The sequence below is a fragment of the Ochotona curzoniae genome, unplaced genomic scaffold (assembly GCF_017591425.1).
Source record: "Ochotona curzoniae isolate NIBS_2020 unplaced genomic scaffold, NIBS_Ocur_1.0 contig_64, whole genome shotgun sequence".
Taxonomy (NCBI): Eukaryota; Metazoa; Chordata; class Mammalia; order Lagomorpha; family Ochotonidae; genus Ochotona; species Ochotona curzoniae.
Window position 1 is genome coordinate 4,158,846 of NW_024466502.1, and position 23,396 is coordinate 4,182,241.

The window sequence follows — 23,396 nt, forward strand, 5'->3', positions numbered from 1 at the left end:
GTACTTGGAATACAGCTATGTTTCTGATCACTTGAGTTAGAGACCTAGCCAGTTTTCACCCTTCATTTCTTTTTTGTGTTCACCCTTATTCACCATGTTGGCCTCTGCATCACCCCCAGAATAAATGCCGCGTCTACATTTTCTCTTTTATTACCACAAGTACTTCCTACTTGATGTCTCAGCTTTTGGTGATTCTTATTGTAATCCCCCTCTACTATTAGGCAATGTTTAGCTTCTTTAAAAACCGATACACTGATTTAACGTAGTCATCCTGATACTGATAATGACATGTAAGTAATCATTTTGATGCAGTAATTTGGCATGAACACAGGCTGAAAATAAGAACATCAAAATCCCTTTTTCTCTCCTTCCCTCGCTCAGTTCTTTCCTTCCTTTGTCCCTCCCTTCTTAAGGACTACTTGCCACAGGCATCCTCCTGTGGCTTCAACTTGATCTGTCTTGGTGTTAATGAAGAGCGTGGCCATACCTTCACCCCCGCCCACCTCACACATCACCCTGTTTTTAAAAAAGGTCTTTCTTTCTTTCTTTCTTTCTTTCTTTCTTTCTTTCTTTCTTTCTTTCTTTCTTTCTTTCTTTCTTTCTTTCTTTCTTTCTTTCTTTCTCTTTCCATCTATCTAGTCATCTGAAACAGTGATGATGTGAAGTGCAGCAGCTGGCACATGAACTGGTGCCCAGTTGGGATCCCTGTGCATGAAAGCTGAGGATTTAGCCACTGAGCCATCATGCCAGGAGTGACTGCTTACATTAAATGTTTGTACTGTTACCTTCTGGTTGCAGTGTGTCAGATGAAAAGATGCATATTTTGAAATGATTTGTCTTACTGTCCAGGAAACCAGTCAACTGTATCAGTAAGAATGGGAGGAATATTTAAATTCATTAAAACTTTTTTGGTGTAAATATTTCTAATGGCTGGGATCTCAGATACTTTTACTTTGTTTTAGAAGAAGGTTAAAAAGTATAAAACTGGTTGACTGTGAGACATAGAGTTGAAATTTTTGCCACAAATGGCATAAAATATCTCTTGATCCCTTAGTTATCACTGTGATGTCCTACTAAGCCCCTGACATTCCAGCAGGGGAGAAGGCCAATTCTTCCCTGGGTCACATGTCCTTCCTTTCACTGAACTGTCCATGGGGCCAGGGTATAGCTCATCCATGTGTGTAAATATATGAAAAATTCACTTGCCACAAATAAATGAAGTTGGGGTGGGGAGGAAGAAGCTAATACTCTTCTTGGGAATAAGTAAATTTGGAGACTTCAAAAACAAGAGTGAGATTCAAGGCATTAAAATTTTGGTAGCATGGATTTTCTTATCTATTTTTTTGGCATCAGACCAGGAAAGCTTTATATGGCGTTGGTGTTGTATGTTCTGCCTAGCAAGTCCAATGATGAGCGCAATTCTTTGTTACTCAAAATCTGCGGTATTGTTTTGAAACAATGCCAGTGAATAAATGAATGAGTGCCTGGATAAATAAACGATTGTTTTGCTGCGGGTTAAAAGAAATCAAACAGTGTTTGACATTTTTCACTGGATTATGTTACTGTCATATAGGCAGAATTTGAAGGTCAGGTTTGTGGGTTTTTGGTAAAGAGAAAGGAATGCAGAATAGGAAGGCGTGTTTACATCATCTTTGTCACATTTTATTCGACCTGAATTAATATGCCCTTCAAAATAGTGAAGGATCTAGCTAATTATATTCATTATTAGCCAATCTGGCTGTAATGGACTTGCTGGTTTACTGATTATGAATGGAAGGAACGTGTAATATAATGTTGATTAAATGTGTGCCTGTTCTTCCCTCTGTGAATTTTTTTTTTTTTTGCAAAATTTTGAACCCTTGTAATCTGATTTAATTAGTCCTAAAGGATATTATTCAGGTAGATTCTGAATAACCATAAGGAAGAGTAGCTGTGAAGTTTATAAATTCTTCCCCCCCAAATTAATTTCTGAACTTGATTAGATCATGTGCAGGTGAACTTGGTGAATAGAAGCAATTTTCTTGCATTGTGTTTCTGCTCAGGGGTGGAAGGCAGGGATTATGCTGTTATGTTTTAAAGTGTCAGCATTAGAAGGCAGTTGCTAATAATGCAGCTCCTGAAACCCTAGCCAGCTTTAGCCATGATTACTTGGGATGAACGCTTGGGAGTTGGCCTTTCAATTAAATTCCCCTGTCTTGATATACATTAAAGTTTCGGGAGTCCTGGTTTAACAATCACCTACAAAATCAGAGATATCAGGTTAGTCTGGCAGGTGATGTTCCAGGTGGGAAGGAGCCCAGATGTCTCCACTGAGCTTTGGCTTTCTCTGGCGCAAGCTCTCAGCTATTTCGGGAAGCCCCCAACCATAACTCCCAACAGACACCAGTAGACACACACAGGTTCCCCTGGAGGCAGCCACACTGGAGAGGACTCCTGCTCCATCTCTCACTTGTGTTTTACTTCCTGCAGCACCCAGGAAGAGCCTTTATCTATTTATCAGCTGGCATCACCACCTACAAAATAAGCCCTCTATGAAGATTTCCAACATGGTCTGTTTAAACCACCAACATAACTCCAGAGGGGTGGCAAGATTTCTGGCGATTGGTGGAAGTCTCTTGAGAGCAGGTGGAGCACAGGAGTGTGGTTGGAAAGAGGAAACACAGAAGTAGTAGCTTTTAGAGCATTCCACATGCAGAGACACCTGGCTGGTTTCCCACGGCCAGGTGGGATCAAAACTGAGGTTGTCTCTTTGGCCTTAGTGAGGGTGGGCTGCTGCCTGGAGGGGTTGTGTTTCAAGGAAGTATGTGAGCAGGATTTTGGTGATTGTAGTGAAGGAAGCGACACCATGGCCACTGGCTGTGGGCCAAGGATGTTAGACAGCCTCTGAGCTCAGCTCTGTCCTGATCTGAAAAAATGTTGAGTTTCTCAGACATTGCTGATATCTCAGCAGGTAACTTCCAGGTTTCGTGCAAAATACAAGTTAAATTGACATGTAGGTAAACATGTGTGTACATATAGAACTGTAGAATGGAGATGACCATACTGGGAAGTGAAGATACAGTGCAGTATGCATCTCTACTCCTGAATAAAAGATGGACTCCAAATAAAACTGTTAAATATATCTTGACAACAGGATACTGGACTTTCTACCGTTGTCTACCTACAGTATCAGGATACCCGTAGATAGCAGAATGTTGGACTGGTGACTGCTGCTGATGGACTATACTATTGGTAAACTATGGGCGGGGGGGAAAGGGGGGGATGCTGAAATGTGGAGGGTTGAAGGGGGAAATCCCTGTGCCTATGGAACTGTATCATTAAAAAAATAAATACACACAGAAAAAGTGATTAAAATGAAACAGATTTTGTTTACTAAATAGTGCTTTTAGTGTGGGTTTAGTATGTGAAAGTTTTTTTTTTTCCCTAGAAATGCAACTGTTTTGCAAGTTAAGTGTTTCTGCACTTATTACTTCAAAAGCTTCGTGAGAGTTTTTCTCTATTTCATAGAGAGTGGCCGCACATAGTGGGAGCCAGTCTTGTGGACCACAGCTGAGTAGAGGGCATTTGTACTTATGGTAGCCACCATGTTCCTGTGGCAATTGCAAGCACCTGAACACCCTAAGTCCTCTAGCATAGTTAAGAAGACAGAACATGTACAGTTGAAATACATTCAGGTTTGTTATCATTCTCTTTCTTTTTTATATAGGGATATTATACATATTCTGGCATATCTTACACATAAGTAGTGTTGCTATGACTTTTACTTCAGGGTGATAAAAGTGTAATTAAATAGAGTAGTACAATTTTTGCTAAGGATATTGCTGGTCCCTTTTCAAATGTGCTTGAATTGGTCATCCTAGATTCACTGAAGGCCCGGTGAATCGAGCACAGCCCAGTCTCAGGGGGTTTGAAGCAGGATTTTACTGTCTTGTCCAAGCTTAAGCGCTGAAGGTGACCAAAAGCTAGGGTGTCATCTGAACTCTCACATTTCTTGAGTGTGACATGTCACAAGGCCATTAAAGGGATGCTCAGAGGCAGAAGATTAGGGACTGGCACGGACCTGGTGATTAAAACTTCATTGAAAGGCCTGCATATTCTATCAGATAATGGAGTTTAAGTACTAACTCAGTTTCTGAGTTCAGCTTTCTCCTAATCCAGACTTTAGAAACTAACAGGTGATGGCTCTGATGACTGGATTCAAGTGCCTGAGATTTTGAGCTGCCAACTTTTGGCCTGACGCCACTGTGACTACGGTGGGGTAAACCAGTGGATGAAAGTTCTCTCTTTCTGCCTGTGACATAAAAAGATGAATACAATATATATATATAACATAATTACGTGAACATTATGTAAAAAAAATCACACACTGGGAAAAGTAGAAAAGGAAAAATTCAGTTTAGTCATGTGACATGAACATTTGCATGTTTCATGATGAGCATATACACACCTGCACATATGAGAGTATACATGTGTATATTGACAAGCACACATGTATACATATACAGTAAGAATACTTTGGGGTGTATCTGTGAATATATGAATCTGAGAGCTAAAGACTTGGGCCCAAGGAACTCAGGAAATGTTAATACATCCATGCATGTTTGAATGGATAAGGTTAAAATCTCTGAAAACCAAATTACAATGCAGCAGGGGTCTAACTAATTGATGTACCAAATAATAGATGCAGTGACTTTCCAACAGGACATCATAAATGTGGACAGGCATATAAATCTTGTTTCCTTGTAGGGTTTCACCCAGTAGGTCTGGAATGGAGGAAAGTTGTTTGCATTTTCGGTCATTCCCAAACGTCCCCCAGATGCTGGCACCGGGCCCACTCTTGGATTAGCCGGACTGGTTGGTTTTCTACCCGGCATCTCCATCTCATCTCTGTGCTCCTGCAGATCAAGTCTCATATTTCTGGAAGGAGAAAAGTTATAGTTAATAAATAATCCTATTCTTTCTTTTTTGTTATGTGGTACTTCATTATTCATTATTTGGTCATCTATTTTGTTAATGAATATGTGAAAGCTTTGCATTTATATTTTATTCTCATAAGTAAAGATTTGTGTCCTTACTTCATGACTCTGTGCTAGGGTTTCTCAAGGTTATCTGCACACTTAGGAGATGACTTGCTGTTTTAGACGACAGGCATTAAAAGTTAATGTCACATTGAGCCCAAAAGTGTTTGTTGGAATTCTGCAGCCGGCAGCTCTGAAGTCTTGCAGTCATAAATGTAAGATGCTCAGACACTGTAACTTTTCCAACCTCGCTCGTGTAATAGAGTATGAGTTTTGGTTTTAATTCACACTTGAGTGATCACTAATGAGGTGGCCAATCTTTTTAGATAGTTATGGGCCATTGATGTGAATGGCTGTTTATAAATATTTCTGATATTTCTGGAGGATTCTTGATCTTTTCCTTGACAAGATCTATGACTCAGCCATGACCTGAATGTTTGTGCTCCCTCGGGATTCATCTGTCAAAGCTTCTTCTGGAGATGCAATCATATTCCAAGAGGTGAGGCCTTTTCAAAGTGATCAGGTCCTGAAAGTCGAAGTCCCGTGAGCAGAAATCAGGACAGTGAGCAGGAGACCCTTTCACCCACAATGGCAGCTACATGAGGGGCTTGGCTTCTGCGAAGCACAGTTGTAGCTTTCACCAGGCACTGAGTCTGTTGACACCTTGACACTGTGGGCACTCCAACTTCCCAGCTTCTGGAGTTGGGATTAATAACTTAACTGCTCTTTCTCAGTCACTCAATGTCAGGTATTTTGTTATAGCATCCAAGCAAGCTTTGATAAATTCGGTTATATACTCTGGAATTTGTTTATATTGGTTGCAATAGCCTATGCCCATTTGTTTTCTGTCCTTAGTACTCTTGATGTTTTTTGAAATGCAGAAGTCTCAACTTCATCAAAGGGATGCTAGAGAGAGTACTTCAGAATGTTTAATTTGGAATCATATCTGCTCTGGGGTTTGTACAGGTACATTTATCTTGTTAAGGAGCTTCCTTTTCATTTCTTTTTTGGTAAGATTTTCCTTATCATGAAGGAATGCGGCATTATCAAGTGCATCTTCTATATCTATTGAGATGATTATGTGGTTTTCTCTTTGATCTTTTAACACAGTTAATTAGAAGTTTCCTTTGTGTAAACCTCCTTCCTTTACTTTGCTGGGATTAACTCACCTTTGTCGTCCAGGTTTTAAAAGCCTGGATCTGCTCAATTTGCTTTATCTAATATGTCAGTCAGGAATTTTGCTTCTGTACTCCTGGATACAAGTTTTCTGAATTGCTATGATACCTAGCCAGCCCTGTCTGCTTTGGAGTCAAAGTTATACAAGCCTCGTGGTGTGAGGTGGGGCTTATTCCTGTTTCTCTGTTTTCTGGAAGAGTTTGTGGAAGTGGAGTAATACATAAGACTTCTATAAAAAAACATTTGGGTCAGAGATTTTTCTTGTGGAGAGACTTTATGCCACTTATGGAAGCTTTTAGAGTAAGTTAGAGCTCCTTGGATTTTCTGAGACTGCTGCTTCTTGGAGAACACAGCCTGGATTTGGTGACAATAGTATCCGGTCCAGCTCCTTTTGTCTTGGTGGCCGTGTCTTCTGGTCATCCATGGAGTGTGCCATTCCCTGGTGTTGGTGCTTTCGGTTCTTAATACAGACTCATCTGCATCTATAAGTTTTCTCAAGAAATCATTTTCTAAAATTTTTGTCCATTTCTTCTAATTCTGTTTTTGCTTCTGTTTTAGTAATTCTTGAGAATTCCTTTTGACTGGTTCTGTTGTATGGTTTCTGGCTTGTCAGTTAGATACCCATCCCATCGTTTCCTCTGTTAGGAACCTGAGGATCTGAAGTGCTTCAGAATGTAAACTTGCTGCACATTACAAGTGTTAACACGCTTTTATTATGGTTGAATTTATGTACTTTTTTTCCTAAATTCCAGTGTATTTTCTTCTCCATTATTTAAAAGTATCTTAGATTTTTCAAACGTATAGGCATTTCTAATTTAGTCTCCTGCAAGTTTCTACTTTACTTTTCTTCATATGTAAATCCTTCGACTTTTTCAAGAATTGTCTTACAAAGGAATATGTGACAATTTAGAGTAAATTTCCATACATTCTTGAGAAAAATGCATGTAATCTGTGTCCAGGATCCAAGATACGTTTTTTAAATCGAGCCTTTTCTTCCCTTTAAAGAGTTGTCTGTCTCACCAATCATTCTGTTTTCCTGACCTGTCACTAACTGAGCTACTTCACCCTTGCGAGCATGCCCATCTCCGACTCCAGGTCTGTCAGCGTTTCCTGTTGGACTTCATTAGCCTGGCCACAGGCATGGTGTTTTTACTGCCCTTGGTGGCATGGACCATCAGTTTGTCACCTCTTTTTCCTAAGGTGACAGCTACTGAATGAACAGACGACACTCTGGGAAAACTGAGCAGACTTATTAATCTGACTTTTTGTATAAAATGAAAAACTGCAGTCACAGGCTAATCTGAAAGACTGTACAGGAATGGATTATGGCTGACAAAGCTTTCCATTAACTGCGATTTCACAATAGGCCAAAGATCATGTAACTTCAGTGGAGGACTTTCCATCAAATCGTGTTTACTACCCTCGTGGGGTTGGGTTTCAGATGAAAGCAGTGGGAGTTCTAGAATTTGGAGTCATGCCTGTTAGTTAAGTGGAAGGCATTTCACACACTGGCTTTTATCAGTTCATTCATGCTGATAGAGGGAATTCACAGCTCATGAAAGGCTCGAATGAAAAGATTCAGTGAACAAAGTCTTCTGTTTATCTATAGAATGTGCCTTCAGATGGGTATCAGCAGCCCCACAAATTTCTCCCGTGTTTGAGCACATAAATGGAGGAAGAATAGCCAAGGTTACTTTTCTGTGCAACTCCAGTTCATTAGATTAAATCAGCATTCGGTCACATACATCGCTTCAAAGCACATATTTAATAACTTGACTTGTTTTATAGGAGAAGATAATGGCTCCTTAAATCATTTGGGTATGTTTAAAATTTTCAGAGACACTTAACAATTTTCACTCGAATCTGCTTGAAATCGTTGTTAATTTCAAACATGCTTTGCCTGGAAGATTCAGATCTTGAGCGTAACTGCTCAAGAAATAACCATTTGGCCTTAGCTATCGCATCCTCCGCTTAGCAGGTGTGGATGACTAAGTCTCCAAACGATTCAGGCTAATGATGCAGTGTTCCAGAATGCTCTTCATTTCATGGTCTCTGCTTGGCAATCACCATCCTCTGGTTTTGCCATCAGAGATCTACCTTCAACATTTTCTCCTTGCCTTGAAGTAAAGCTATTTTCAATGGTCACAGGTGGGTTCCATGAAACAGGAATTAAATCCATCCATCCCCTTCTTGAGGATGCTGCAGCCTGCCCCGAGAGGGGTCAGAGAGGAGGTTTCCTCCCAGTCTGCCCTAAGCAGCTTCAGAAAAGCTCAGTGGAATTCCCGGAGGGTTCTCTCTGTTTTCTTTCACTCTGCCTAATTCCCATAACGACCTCTAAAAAGTGAAAAGATGGCTCTTGTATTTGTAGGAAATATTGGCATGAATGTGTATTCTCATCCTATTTTTTTTTTCAAGGAGACTCAATGTTCTGTGGATTCTGAATTTCTTTCAGAAAGACTGGCCCCAGTTGGCATGCTGCTTCTTACCTTGTGTGGGTTTCAGGGTAGTAAATGGTGGTGACTTCTGGCAGACTCTTTGTTCACTATATTATAATCTCTGAGGTTATTTTCTGCAGTGGGGACTACAATGAGAAACTCTTGCATGTCACAAAAAAAATTCAAACAATATAAATTCTTGTTCTTGTTTTTATTCTTGTAGTCAGGACAGTAAGCAAATATTTTAAAATAACTAAAATATTTTAAAATGGCAATGTCTACAGTAGGTAAATATTTTTATTTAGTGCTTTAGAAGGTGATGTATTCTACCAACTACTCCAGGATTGTATAAAAATGAATAATTTTGTAAAATTGATTTTGTTTATACATCAATATTATCTTAATTATACATGTTCATTTTTCATAAAAGTGTCAAATGCTTTTTCATTTGTCATTCTAAGTAAAAAAAAAACTTTTTTAAAGATTCATTTATTTTTATTGGAAAGGCAGATATACCAAGAGGAGGAGAGACAGAGAGGAAGATCTTCTGTCCGATGATTCACTCCCCAAGTGAGCACAACGGCCGATGCTATGCCGATCCGAAGCCAGGAGCCAGGAACTTCTTCTGGGTTTCCTACGTTGGTGCAGGGTCCCAAGGCTTTAGGCCGTCTTTGATTGCTTTCCCAGGGCACAAGCAGGGAGCTGGATGGGAAGTGGAGCTGCTGGGATTAGAACCGGCACCCATATGGGATCCCGACGCGTTGAAGGTGAGGCCTTTAGCTGCTAGGCCATGCCGCTGGGCCCTAAAATTTACAAGATTTTGAAGGTATTTCACATAATAATTAAAAAAGGATAATTTGTAAAAAGGATTTAAATGAAAAAGAATAAATATTATTTTAGTTGGATTTGTTTTAATCTTTTGAAAGGTTAGCTTTTGTGAACAAGACATGAGTATACTTCAAGATGTTCATGGAAAATGAAATAGAAAAGTTTAATTTATTTGGGTGTAAAAAATTGGCACACTTTTTTTTTTATAATACTCACTTTCTCTGGAAACTCTGGAAACACGTCTGCAGCATGGGCACCAAAACTTTTGCACAAAGTTAACTTTTTAATTCCGTTTTCCAAAAGCTTTTTGAAACACTCTCTTCTAAGCTGAAAATATATGGGACATCCCAATTCACCTACTGAATGAACAAACAATTTATCATGCTTCTGCTCTAATTTTTCTTGCACTTTCCATCTATGCAAATGTTCTTCCTTGCAATGCCATGCCTCTATTGACCTGAACTGGAATCCCTCTTGCTGTGTTTGCTTTTGTAGTGGGTTGCTGAGTGTGAATCCAGCACGGTGGCTGAGCTGAAACCTTCTGTTCCTTCCCACCCGTGTTGTGCACGTGGAAGAATGCTGCTGAGTCCCAGGTGTCTGTGCACTCTCCCCTCTTGAAGCTGTGAGCTCCTGATTTCCTATCACAATTGCTCTTCAATGTCTCTTGCCACTCAGCCTTGTTGACTGGCTCTATTAGAGTCTCTTCTCACACCCTGTATTTCACTTCTCAGTATTATGACCAATTTCTTTTTTTTTTTCAGTCACAAAAATGTCAACTTTATATGCTGTCATATTCAGACAACTTCATACATGTTTTAAAAATTCATCTAAAGCTTTTTAAACATATTTTGTACTCCTATTAAAATTACTTCTCTACTGCTTTAAAGATGGTGAGTCTCCTATTTTAATAGTAACACAATTTTAACAGTGTTCTCAGGTATTTAAAACTATTTCTCAATTTTGTTATGAGTGTTGAGATATTAACTCATCAGCCTAGAAAACAAATCCAGTGTCCATTCATAATTCCTCCTGGCTGTAATTGAGAGTGAACTGATGTGGTTGAAGGAGACCTGTGTGTGCTCCAAGGGCTGTCTTTAGCATGATGAGCACCAAGTATCCCCCCAAGGAGCTCAATTAATCTTCAAAACCATGGCAGTCATGCAGAGCAAAGAAAGCAATATTCCAAATAATAATGTAGAGTAATATAGAGTAATGTAAAACAACACTATACTGCCCCTGCATACATTAGCTAGTGTATTTAATGCTGCACAGAAATATAGATAGTGGGTAGTAATGAGTAGTAAGTTTTCAAGTAGGAAAATTAGAACAACATACAGACAAGGCAATGAAGTGGTCCCCAGTGTATGGGACAGGAGTTTTCTCACTCACATGAAGCAGGAATAAAGAAATGCTGGTAATATCCACAGGTCGTATAAGGGGCAGTACAGAGTCTAACCCAGAGCATAATTTGCTGATGAATTAATTACTGTCTGCTCTGTGTAGTACATCCTCTGTATACCCTAAGATTCTTAGGTTGTCTATGAAGATTTGGTATTGTTCTTGCTTTGAATGGGTTCCAGCCTCCAGACATGAAATGGTTAAATCCCTGTCCTTTTTTATCAGCTAAAATGTATTAAACGTATGATGTTAGAGGGAAATGTTTCTGAGGACCAGTGTGTATGTGTGTGGGGGGGTGTGCTCAACAGCTGGAGAGCGAGACAAGGGGTCTGCTGGGTCCGCGTGTGTCTGGAAGGGCCCTGGTGAGATGAGTGATGCTGCAGTTAGCAATCTGCTGAGCACACATCTTCCGCACTTTCCAGATGGCCACAGCCCCATTTGGGTCCTAGAAATTGCAGAGCTGCCAGACCTTAAGGACCAGGCCAGTGAGATATTTGGTGACTCAGTGATAACAAGGCTGGATTGATAACCCTCTTCAGAACTGCTCTCCAGATCTCTGGCCTTGCCTAGAACCCCGAGATTACAGCAAATTCCTGAGAGGTGAATCCCAGGATAGCTTAATCCTGCGATTAAGTTTCTTTGCAATGAACTTTGATTGGAGTTTACATGTAAGTTCAAAAGTTAAACAAGAAATGAGTGATGTTTTTCTTATTGGAGAATGACATTAGTAAACCAAATGTATTCATTTGTACATTTTTGTTGTATCTTCTCTGTGTTGTATGTCTTCATAAAAACTATGGCTCCGTTAGTCACTACATTTCCATAATCCAGAAAAAAAATCAGGAACCACTGGCATCTTCATAAAAATGCTCAGCATTAAAATTTCTCTTCTCTTTGAAATATTTGTGTCGAATATGTAGCTCTATTCTCCAGCGTGTCACAAATACAAAGTATGGCTCAGTTAAAAATAAAGAGCTTTACTTAGTTAACTCTCTCCAAGGAACACATCACTTCAGTAATCTGTAACCTGTTCCAAAGAATTATCCATACTACCAAATGGTTTTCACAATTTGGGACTCGGGACAGCATGGGTATTTTCCTATGCATTTCATGAGCTAGGTCCTTAAGCAGGGTTGTGCTAGCTCTGGGTTCAGTAGGTCTGTAGTGAGGTGTGACATCTCTCGAGGGTCTGGTCGGCCCATGGGCTGGTTGTGACTCAGAGATAGCTCTTCCTTTTCACAAGTTGCCCCTTAGAATTGCTGACTGCAGTGGTGATTTCAAAGTGGTGTCTGTCACTCATTTCATCAGCGTTTGACTGTTAAGAGTCATTCATCATTGGCTCTATCATTAGAAGAGACTTTGCTGTCCAAACTATTTAGACTAGTGCTTTTCAGGAGGCTTCCCTGTTCACCTGTCCATATGTGATGGGAAAGGTGGCAAAGATTAGAGCCCATTGCAGCCTCATCTGCCAATAGGAAGATGCTGTGCTGTGCAGTCACCACGTCCCCTCACACCCTCTGCTGCCCTAACCAGCACCTGTCTGATGTGCAGACTTCTACTCCCCAGCTCACTCTGCCAGTGTATTTTTCAGTCCATCAGAATTCCTCAGGATGAAAGGACAATGTATCGAGAAGTAAACTACTATACAAAAGACAAAAAAAGTATAAATAAATTACATATGGGATTCCCATAGGGACCGTAGGTTTATCTGATTTTTCCTCAATGTCTTACAAAGAACCATCTGAATGAAACAAGTCAGCATTTCTATATTTTGTATCTATCAGTTTGATTATTCTTTAAGATGTATATTCCAGTCATCCCTATTACTTCTTTCAGTTCTGATCTGATTCCTGGACTAAATGGAATTCACTTTTCTGATGTGACCACTGGCAACCACATATCTATCCGTGGAAAAGCAAATAGGACCTTTATTCTAAGGCATCATAGATTCATAATGAATTTTCTGTTAAAAGATTCATTTATTTTGAGAGATAAAGATCTCTTCCACCTGCTGCTTTATCACACAAATGGTTCTCCGGACCAGGCTGAAACCAGCATTTGGGTGTCCCAGATGTGTGCAGGTGCCCAAGCACTTGAGCTATTTTCTGATGCTTTTCCTATACTATGAGCACGGAGCTGGATCAGAAATGGAACAACTGCATCACAAAATGGTGACCATATGGAATCCTGGCATTGCAGGCAGCAGCATTACCCACCACACCACAGTGCTGGCCCCTCCGTCATGTCTTTATCTGTAGCACAAGCTAATCCAGGGCAGACCTCAGCGGTCTATATTGCTTCAGAAGCCCCAGTGAGACCAGCACCCGTAGGAAGGAACTCTGAATTAGTCACAACCAGAGGAGAGGCAGAAAGGAGGATCCATTAGGAAGCATCGAGGCTCATCTACAAGGCCTTGCAATTCAATATCCTAGAGAGCTTGAAGTGTTATCAATTGCTTGATTTGTGGTTCTGTTGCAACAATCTTTTTACTCCTGCTATCTCTTAAGTGGTTCAGTGTGTATTCCATTTCTTTGTTGAGGATTTTGAAACTTCATCTCCAGTGTGGAAAAAAAGAAGTGTTTACCAGAGTGTATCATGTTTCATTTACTACTGAAAAGCTAGGAAGCTCTGTGATTCTTTTTCACCCCTTGTTACTTCACACACATACCTGACATGTCATGTTTGCTGGGATGGCACTTGCTGGTGGCTGATCACAACGTGTGAAGGTATACTATTTCCATTCTTTAATTCTAGCACCATTCGCTATACATTTAATCAGTGAGCATTAAACAAAATGTTTTCTCATATACAGATTTCACTTCTATTGGGTATATTCCTAGGAGCAGGATAGGTGGGTCGTATGGCAGGTTTATTTGCAATTCTCCAAGTACTCTCCAAACTGATTTCCACAGTGGTTGTACTAGCCTACACTCCCACCAGCAGTGAAGGCGGTACCTTTCTTCATTGAGCTCTGAATGTAGGCCAGTCTCCCTGAAGTTAGGTGGTACCTCAATGTGGTTTTCATTTGTATCTCTCTGATGGCAAGGGAGCCTGCGAGATGTGTGTCGAAAGAAGAGTGGTTAAAGAAACTGTGGTACATCTACTCCATGGAATATTACTCAGCTATTAAGAACAATGAAATTATACTATTTACAACTAGGTGGTCCCAATAGAGACCATTATGTTCGGTGAAATGAGTCAACCACGAAAGAACAAATACCATATTTTCTCTCTTTTATGACGAATATGAGGAAACCAGCATGGAAAGTGTAACTTCAATAATCCAATCCATACTGATTTTTGTTTGTTTGTTTGTTTTTTGGCTGTATCCCATGTGTTTTAATGTTTTTTATTTCAATTTTGTTTATTACAAATAACACCTTCTTTTGTTGAATTCATCACTGGCTCATGGATTATACAGTGGCATCATTTTTCCCAAGAGACTTTTGTGTTTCCTTTTTGTCACTCATGTGTTGGCCACTCAGTGGTGCATTTTTTCATGGTGCTGTAATTTGTTGTTGATGTTGTTGTGGCTGTTCTAACTCATATTAGTTGTTGACCTTGTTTCATGGCTTCTCAGTCATGGAAATGTATAGTGATGGAGTACTGGGGTCTATCACATACAGATGTGGGGGTATAATGGAACATGCATCCCTGCTATCAGATGAAAGATGGATCCCAATAAAACTGCTGGACATGTGTAGACAATGGGATGCTGGACTGTCCGACATTGTCTGTACCATCAGTGTCAGGGTACACTTATATAAGAGACAGATAGAATTATGATTCCTTATGAAGGACTACACAATTGTAGTAAAATGGGAACAATCTGCCGGGGGGTGGGAGTTTGAGAGGGCATCTCAGCCTATACAAAATTGAACCACGTAATTCAAAATTCAAAATAAAAATATACTTAAAAATAAATAAAATGTTTATTCTTCTTCAGAGCCAGGTTATGTTGCCTTGTTATTTATTTGTTCATTTAGTTAGTTGGGCAGCTATTTGCAAAACAGGATGTTGGTGTGATGCTTGAATATATTTATCCAAAATCTGAAGCAAACCTTTGCAGAAAGCAGCCTGAGTGCGCTGGTGTGCTCGCTGAATTCCTAAAGGTAATCTCACTGTCAAATGGCTGCAATCTAAAGAGCCTGTTATAAAAGTTGTTCCAAAAACTTTCTCCTCCACAGTGTATGTGCCGGGAGGTTGCATTTCCTAATTCTTTACATCACATGGAGCTCCAATGAGAGCTTGTGCTGGTTCCCATGCCAATGTGGCCGAGGTTTCCCCCTCCTCGTTCCTTTTCTGAACAGTGAAGCCGCAGGATCCAGATCCTGGAAGCCACACGTGCTAGTCTGAAAGCACAGGCTTCAGTGTGATGGGCCTGGGGAGGTGAGGGAGCAGAGAGGAGAGTCAGTGAGTACAGGTACTCACATGTACCACAGAGGAGGTTGACAACTTCTGGGCGTTCTCATTTCTTCTTCCCTTTTCCTTCCTGTCCCTCTCTTTCCTTCCTCTTCTTTTTTCTCCCTCTTCCTTCTCCCTCTCCTCTCCTTTCTCCTCCCTGTCCCTCCTTTTTCCTTCTCTCTTCTCCCCTCCCCTACCATCCTCTCCCCTCTCCATCCCTTTCTTTCACTTCGCTTCTTCTCCCCTCTCCTCCCCTCCCTCCCTGCTCTTCTCCCCTCCCCTCCCCTCCCCTTCCTTCTCCTCTCCTCTCCTCTCCTCTCCTCTCCTCTCCTCCCCTCCCCTCTCCTCTCCTCCCCTCTTCTCCTCTCCTCTCCTCTCCTCTCCTCTCCTCTCCTCTCCTCTCCTCTCCTCTCTTCCCCTCTCTTCCCCACTCTTCCCCTCTCTTCATCTCCTCTCATGTTCTTTCTTTTTTACCCCACCCCCAGCAATGCCAAGATCCATGTGTTTGTTTGTTACATCACCCCCATTCTATCATGGAAATTCAGGTTAGGCAGGCCTCTGCCCAGGTGTGTCTGCTCTCCATTCCTGTCCCTAAGGCCAGCCTGTGGTTCCATGAAGTTTCTCAAGGTTTTATTATTATTATTATTCATTTATCTATTCATCTTTGATTATTGTTCAATGAAGCATTCATAAGATCCAAAAACATTTTTCCCCAGGTTTCGTTTCTCTCTTCAGAAGTGCAAATGGTGCAGTGATATGTTGGAAAATCATTTTCCATAGGCTCTTTGTTCTTTTGTTTGCTGTTTGAGAGAATCACTGACTCACCAGCTATTGTTGATGTTACAAGGGTGTTTGTATTTGCAACAGTCTGGGAAGATAGTAACGATATTTCCCTCTGGAGCAAAGGATAGACATGCCTACTGCTCAGTAGAATATAGGTAAACCCTCCTGGCATATTCACTAGCTGCTATGAAAGATTTTGATCCCCTCAGTTCAGGATTCCTCTTCCATTAGCACAGTCAAAGGCATGGGCACATACACACATATTTTGGCCCTAGTTGTTTCTCCTTGGTTTTGCTGAAGTTTGGGGAAAACAGTCTGATGATAGCCGTTGTTACGAGTACAGTTGATTGGCCTTCTCTTCAGGGCTTGGAACTTTTTCTTTACCAGCAACTATGAAAGTGTCATGGATTAACATGGCTTATTTGCAAGTTGCACAGATGCTTGGTCCCTTTGTAGTAAGTGATGTTGTTTCCTAACAGAATTGTGTTAAGGTTGTTGAAATAGTAATGGATGAAATATGGAGATGGGATCCTGGTGAAAAGGCTCAAGTGCCTAATACTTCTCCTTCACTCACGGGGACTTCACATGGCTGCTAATTCGTATCCCAGCTGTTCTACTTACCATTCAACTCCCTGCTTTTGACTGGGAAAGCAATGGAGGATGGCCCAAAGCCTTGGGACCCAGCAGCTACATAGGACACCGGGAAGAAACTCCTGCCTGCTGGCTTTGGATTGGCTCAGCTCTGGTCGTTGCAGCCATTTGGAGAGTGAACCAGTGGATGGAACATCTTTTTCTTTCCATCTGTCCTGCTTTCTGGGTCTCTGTCTTGCCAATAAAAATAAAGAAATCTTAAACAAGATACAGAAATATGGAGAGGGAAGAGAGGTGGAAGAAGGGGGACGTTTTCTATCACCACTTTCTGTCCAGCCACCGTAGACCTCTCTGTGACTCAAAATGAAGTGGGAGAAGGGCATAGAGGAAAGATAGAGAGACCCAGTGGCTTGACCGGAGGACATAACTGGAAAAGACCAGGGTTAAAGTAAGAAACATCCAAAGTGGTTAGAATGGGGTAGAATAATGAGCCAACCTGGCTCCAACATGACCACGTGCTGGGCTATTTCTGTCTTTTCTCGAATGATCTTTCATCTTGGTTATTAAGGATGCTTACATGCTCCTCATCAGTCGCCTTCTATTGTATTGAATGTGTAGGGCCTGAATCATAGTGCCTTCTAGACGGGAGAGACACGGAGCCAGGGGATGTCAGGGATATGGAGTAATTGGTATATTGCTCAAACACCTTAGCACTGAGTTTTGTGGCACCTTGATTATAATGTGAGTGGGAGTTTGAAGCATACTTTTCTTCCTTAAAATCGGTGGTTCTCTGTGTACCCAGGGCAGCACAAGCACACACTAAGACAATTGTGAGTTCACAGGAGAGCACTTCTCAGTTTCGGAGACTTAGTAGCTGTTCTCCAAGCACACAACGCACTCATTGTCCTGCTTGGCTCTGGAAGCCGACAAGGAGGATTTTCTTTCTGTTTATATCCGAGGAAGCAATTCTAAACTTATTCTTTCTTCTTCTCTCTACATAAATATATTTCTTAATTCTAATATTTGTGTAAAGAAAGCAAAGGAAGCTCATTCGGAAATAGGTATAATCCAGGTATTTAAAAATACTCAGAATGCTTCCTCTGGTTTTTAAACAGGAAAATGTTACGATTTTAACTAGGTGCACAAGTTTAGAAGCAGTGTCGTTTGTAGGTGGCTGGCATGTGCGTAGGCCTTTGACTCCAGGTGAAGTGACCAGCTCCCTTTATTGTAGTCATCTGGCTTTGTTCTTCACATTCTCTCAGGTTGTGCGTTCCTGCCTTGTGATAGTCTTGCAGTGTGCTGATAAATAGGAGCTCTATTTAAGTCTGTGGTTTTGCACTAGGGTGGCAGTTCCTGAGGAATCCTGTCACCTCTGTCAGCGTGGAATTTTTGTTTCCAATTATAACGAGTCTCTAAATAATTTGAAAGAACAATAATTAGATTTGGGTTTATTTTCTACTTGCTGTGTGTGGTCCCCTTATCCCGTAGTCTTCTAATTTAATCAAGTTGAGTTATTTCTAAGCTCCTAATTTGTACGTTTTCTGTCCTGAAATGCTGACATTTTCTTGAACTAATTCTGTGGCTTGTGCCGTCACAGGCTTATCTACCTTAGACACTGTTTCTGTTTGTCCTGTCATTTTCCCTGCACAGCTGGTCCTGTCTCAGACCACCCATCGGGATTGCAGATGACAGAACTTCCATTGCCTAACACAGACTAGAAAACTTGAATGAACATTTAATTGATACGTCACATGATATTAAGCTTGCCTCATTAATTGATCAGTTCAAATACACTTCGGTGAACCCTAGCATGACCTCCAGTCCACTCTAAAGATCATACAGCAATTATCCTACACTTGTCAGCCGGAGTCCTTCTGGAAAGCGTTTCTGAGTCCATCATCCGGTTAGGTCCACTGGGTGAGAAAATGTGCATCGAGGCAGTGTGACAAGAATGCATTAGAGGGACCAAAGGAAAACCACACACATGAAAGCATGGTGTTATCTGTGAGGGTGCATAGGCTGCAGTGGAACAAAGCAACCTTCCAAAAGGCTCAACTCTGGATGCATTCATTCACACACAAGTGAGTGAAACATTATTTCTTCATGTGTGTCAAATAGGAACTGTGATATCTATTCTGCTCAATATGTGCTATCAAAGAATCATTCAAAGAATGTATATCAAATTTCCAGAGTGTGAATCTCAATGAGTATTTACAAAGATGATTGTTTAGCAGATTTATTGAGATTACAGCTTAACACACCGTATTGTTCATCATTTAAGAATATGATTTGGTAGTTTTCAGTACAATCACAGATGTATTCAGTCATCAGCACGGCCATTTTTTTTTCTAATCACTCAAAAAGAAACCCCTTAGCCATCAGCAGGTACTCTCCTCCCACATGTCATGCCCTTGGCAATCATTTGTTTGTTCTCTGGCTCTGGGGATTTTCCTATGCTGGACAATCCAGTGGAATGGACTTTGTGACTGTGCTTCCTTTACTCCTGGGATCCTAAACTGCATCACTGAGGCATACTTGGTAGACGATAAAGCACACATCTCCGGTAAGTCCACAATCTGGTTTAGTTTAGATGTAGACATAGTCAACCATCATGACAATCAAGATAATGAACATTCTTAGGATCAGCAAGTGTTTTTCCTGCCCATTTATGAGCAATGATTGATCTGCGTTCTGTCACTGCACATTAATTTGCATTCCCTGTAGTTTACAGGAATGGAACTCCTCAACATGTGCTCTTTCAGCGTCGGTTGTTTTGGAGAACACCCATGTCGTAGCATGCATCAGTTCCCTCTTTCTTGTTTACTGCATAGTATGTCATGGTGTGGATGTGCCTCTGAATTGGAGTTGGGATTATTTGTAGTTTTGGGTTATTATAGATAAAACTGTTGTGAACATTACTGTATTTGTATAGATAAATACATCTATGTCTCTTGGATAAACATCCAGGAGTTAAATAGCTGGATTAGCTATACATATTTACCTACTTGTAAAAGTGCTAATCTGGGTCCGGCACAGTGGTCTAGCTACTAAAGTCCTCACCTTGAACACACCAGGATCCCAAATGGGTGCTAGTTCTAACCTTAGCAGCGTGCTTCCCATCCAGCTCGTGCTTCTGGCCTGCGTCCTGTATCTCAGGATTACTACACATTGCCAATGATGTCTGTTATTTTGTCAATGACTCTATCAGATAATTTATTCTCTTGTATTTGCTATAGCTTCAGCTGTTGAGTTCTTGGTACTTAGGCTGGAAATGGGAGCTTCTGTTGAAGTTTTAGTTGCTGTTGTTTCAGATGGTCTCAAACTGTGTTCTTATGTTGGCCAGAAGAGGAAGTCACTTATGAAAAGCTGAATTTTACTCAGTAGTATAGATTTACCCTAGTTGATAGTTAATTCCTTATTGTTAAATCTTGGTAGTCTTAATTTCATTTTTGCTTTAGGACATATTCCAAATTTATGACAACTAAGTCTGGTGAATATTTCCACATTTCCTTCCAGTAATAATAGTGGTGTACTCCCTCTAGCAATTTGTGACAATAAATGCCTTTTACAAGACCTAGAATATATTCCAAAAGGAGAAAACTTCAATATTGAAATAGTGTCTCACCAAATTTTTGCTCATAAACCATATTTCTAATAGTTCTTTGATACAGCAGCACATGTTACAAGCCTAAGTCTATTTATAGAATTGAATGCAAATACTTCTCCTAGGACCAACAATGAGACTGTATGCTTATTTTCCCAACATTTTTCACTCTGCTTTCCCGCCAATAAATCAAATAAACACTGCTATAGCTTCTTTTCTTAAAAAACCTAATTATTTCTGTTGAGTCATTTTCTACTTTCTTGCTACAGCTATTTATTTGATCACTTCTGATAATAGTTTCTGTCAGATAATGTTTTAGTCTCCCAAGAATCTGGGTTGAATCTGGATATGTTCTGTCTCAGAGGAATCTCTTCAGCTAGAAATGATGCTCCTCCACCTATGATGGGGCACATCTTAGTAAATCCAGGCTCCACTGCACATATAGGAAGTCACAAGGCATTTATCACACCTCTTGGACCCAATGTCCTAGCTTAGGAACACTTTATGGGCAGAGAACTTGCACTTGTCCATCATGACCTGGGGTTGACTGGAAGTTGTGACCGATGCCTCTAACTTCATTTCAAGTGGAATGGTATGACATTTTGCTTGCCAAGGAAGAGGCTAAAATTACAAACCCTAGGTTAGATCCTGCAGAACGTGTATCATAACTTCTGCACCCTGGTGTCTCTTAGCTGAATGAACCATCATTAACGGGAGCCATCTGTGTGATTACATGCTCCTTTACCACACGGATGTCTTGTCTCATGTTGCCAACATGTACCATAGCCAAGGAACCATGTTGTGGTGTTGAAGTATGTTCCAAAAAAAGGAAGAACTTTAAAGTTAACAAGGCATGAGTAATATTTCTGCAAACAGACTATTTACATAACAAAATTCAAATATTTAATCATTTTATACCCCATGGTTGAAATTCCTCTGCGTATTTAAATTCTACAAGTAAACTCAAGTGCTATCCATGGTAGAAACTACTTCACGGTGGAAGAAGGGAGGCTATTTAAACTGTTTCTTTAAGTGTTTATACTAAACAGCGAGGAAACAAACTATATTCATTTGTTCTTCCAATACAAGTGGCCACTCTTTGAAAGATGTACCTTACCCAAAACAATTTTTATGATTTTATTGATTAGAATCAGTGTTTTCTAAACCACAGGCAATGTTCCGGGAAGCTTCCCCCACCCTAATTCCAAAATGATAAACATATTGTGGTGAATGGAATACAAGCAAAAGTCAATTCAACTACATTTTTAAACTAATTTCTTATTTACACCTCTGAAGGCTATAATGAGAACCTTCAAAAACATAAATCATTAGGATCTCAAATGATTATAGCAAGTTATAAACTAATATTTATTTGTTTGAAAGACAGAATGACCGAGATAAGAAGAACCGCAGAGAGAGGCATCTTTCTGGTTTACTTTTCACAGACCTGCAACAGCCAAGGTTTGGCCAGACCAGAAGTGCTCACCAGGATCCAGGTGGGTCTCTTAGGGGGAGTAGGGTCCATATGCTGCTTCCCAGCCATGGGGAGCAGGGAGATGCTTCCGAAGTAAGGTAATGGAAAGTGTAATTGGAATTCCATAAGGGATTTGTCCTAAGCAGGGGTGGAACTCACTGCTCGCTAGGGTTGATCCCAGGTGAATTTTTTATTTCATGGGGCAAGGATTATGTTTTTCTTTTTTTCAGCAGTTTTTTCAAGTTATCATTCCAATGCAAAAATATAGATTTACATTCAACTTTAATAATATGTACAATAATTACTTTTCTGTATAACCCAGCCTAAGGAGAGGTCTTGGAGGCAGATGATGAGAAATCAGCAAAGCTTTAATTTTTATTTCGAGAAAGTAGAACTCTTCTAGTAGTTGGACAATAATAAGAATCAGGCTTAATGAAGACTTAAAAATAACAGAAGTGTTGTAGAGAATTGCTTGGAGGTGATTAGAGAGTGCATGCAGCGCACAGAAACATTTCTTGATGTATTTGTCACTGCTACAGGAATAAAAACTGACCTAGAATCATTTCAAATTATATTCATAAAGCCAAGATGGAGGAATATTTAAGGTCATCATTGTGTATATGCATATAAACATAATTGATCTGAGTACCGATTAGTCAATCACTGTATTGGAAAACTATTTGTCTTAGTAAGATCAAGTCCATTTTTCATATGACTTGTAATGATTCTGTTTGGATTATTATCTCATTTTTTCAACATTGTTAAATTAGACCCAAATGTAGTTGTCTTTTTCATCTGACTTTAGTATTCTTCTAATGTAGAAGATAATGTATTAACACAAGCAATAGCAACAATAGAAAATAATAGTGATTGACAATCAAATCCCATAATCATTGACATAACCTAGAACCTGAAGACATCAGCTATCTGCCACATTCTCAATAAAATGTGTATCACAGACATAAAAATGAATCAGCCTTTTTTTTTCCTTGTAGCTACTTGATAGGTAAGTGAGACTAACAAATACCATGGTGGAAAAAGAAATGGTAAACGAGTTTATGAAATGCCAGAGCCTTTGGCTTATGAGACAACACTAGATTACCTGGACAGACAGGACAAATACAAGTAGCATGAACAGATCCCAAAGCACAGTGAAAATGTTGTGAGCAGCTATGTACAGGGTCAGATGCTGAACATCACAGAGCCCTGGCCAGGGACCTAGGGGGGAGTCCTAGCATGTCCTTGCAGTAGAGCAGACAACTGAAGCGGTAAGATGGGCACAAAACCCAGTTCATGCTGGAGGAGCCAGCAAGCATCAAGTTTTCCCTGACATCTGGTCGACAGTTGAAAGACAACACTGTGATGCTGGACAGCTAGTGGGACAAAGCAGGTGGGAAGAGGTGGCCGTGGTATGCTGGTCCTCTGTGTACATACACAGATTGAGTTTAAGTTCTTACTTGAGCTGAATCGGGACAGGTGAAAGTGGAAGTTGCCTCTTTCTTCCCATCTCAGTGATATACACCATTCTGTTCCCGCATTTTAGAACGCTAAAGAGGGCTGGAGCAATGATCCAGGTGGAAAGGCAAGCTCCCCAGATTTTAGAACCACCTGTGTTGCTAATTAGTTATAGGAACTTGTGAAACTCTTTGGGTTCACTTTAATTTTACATTTATAAAATGGAATGA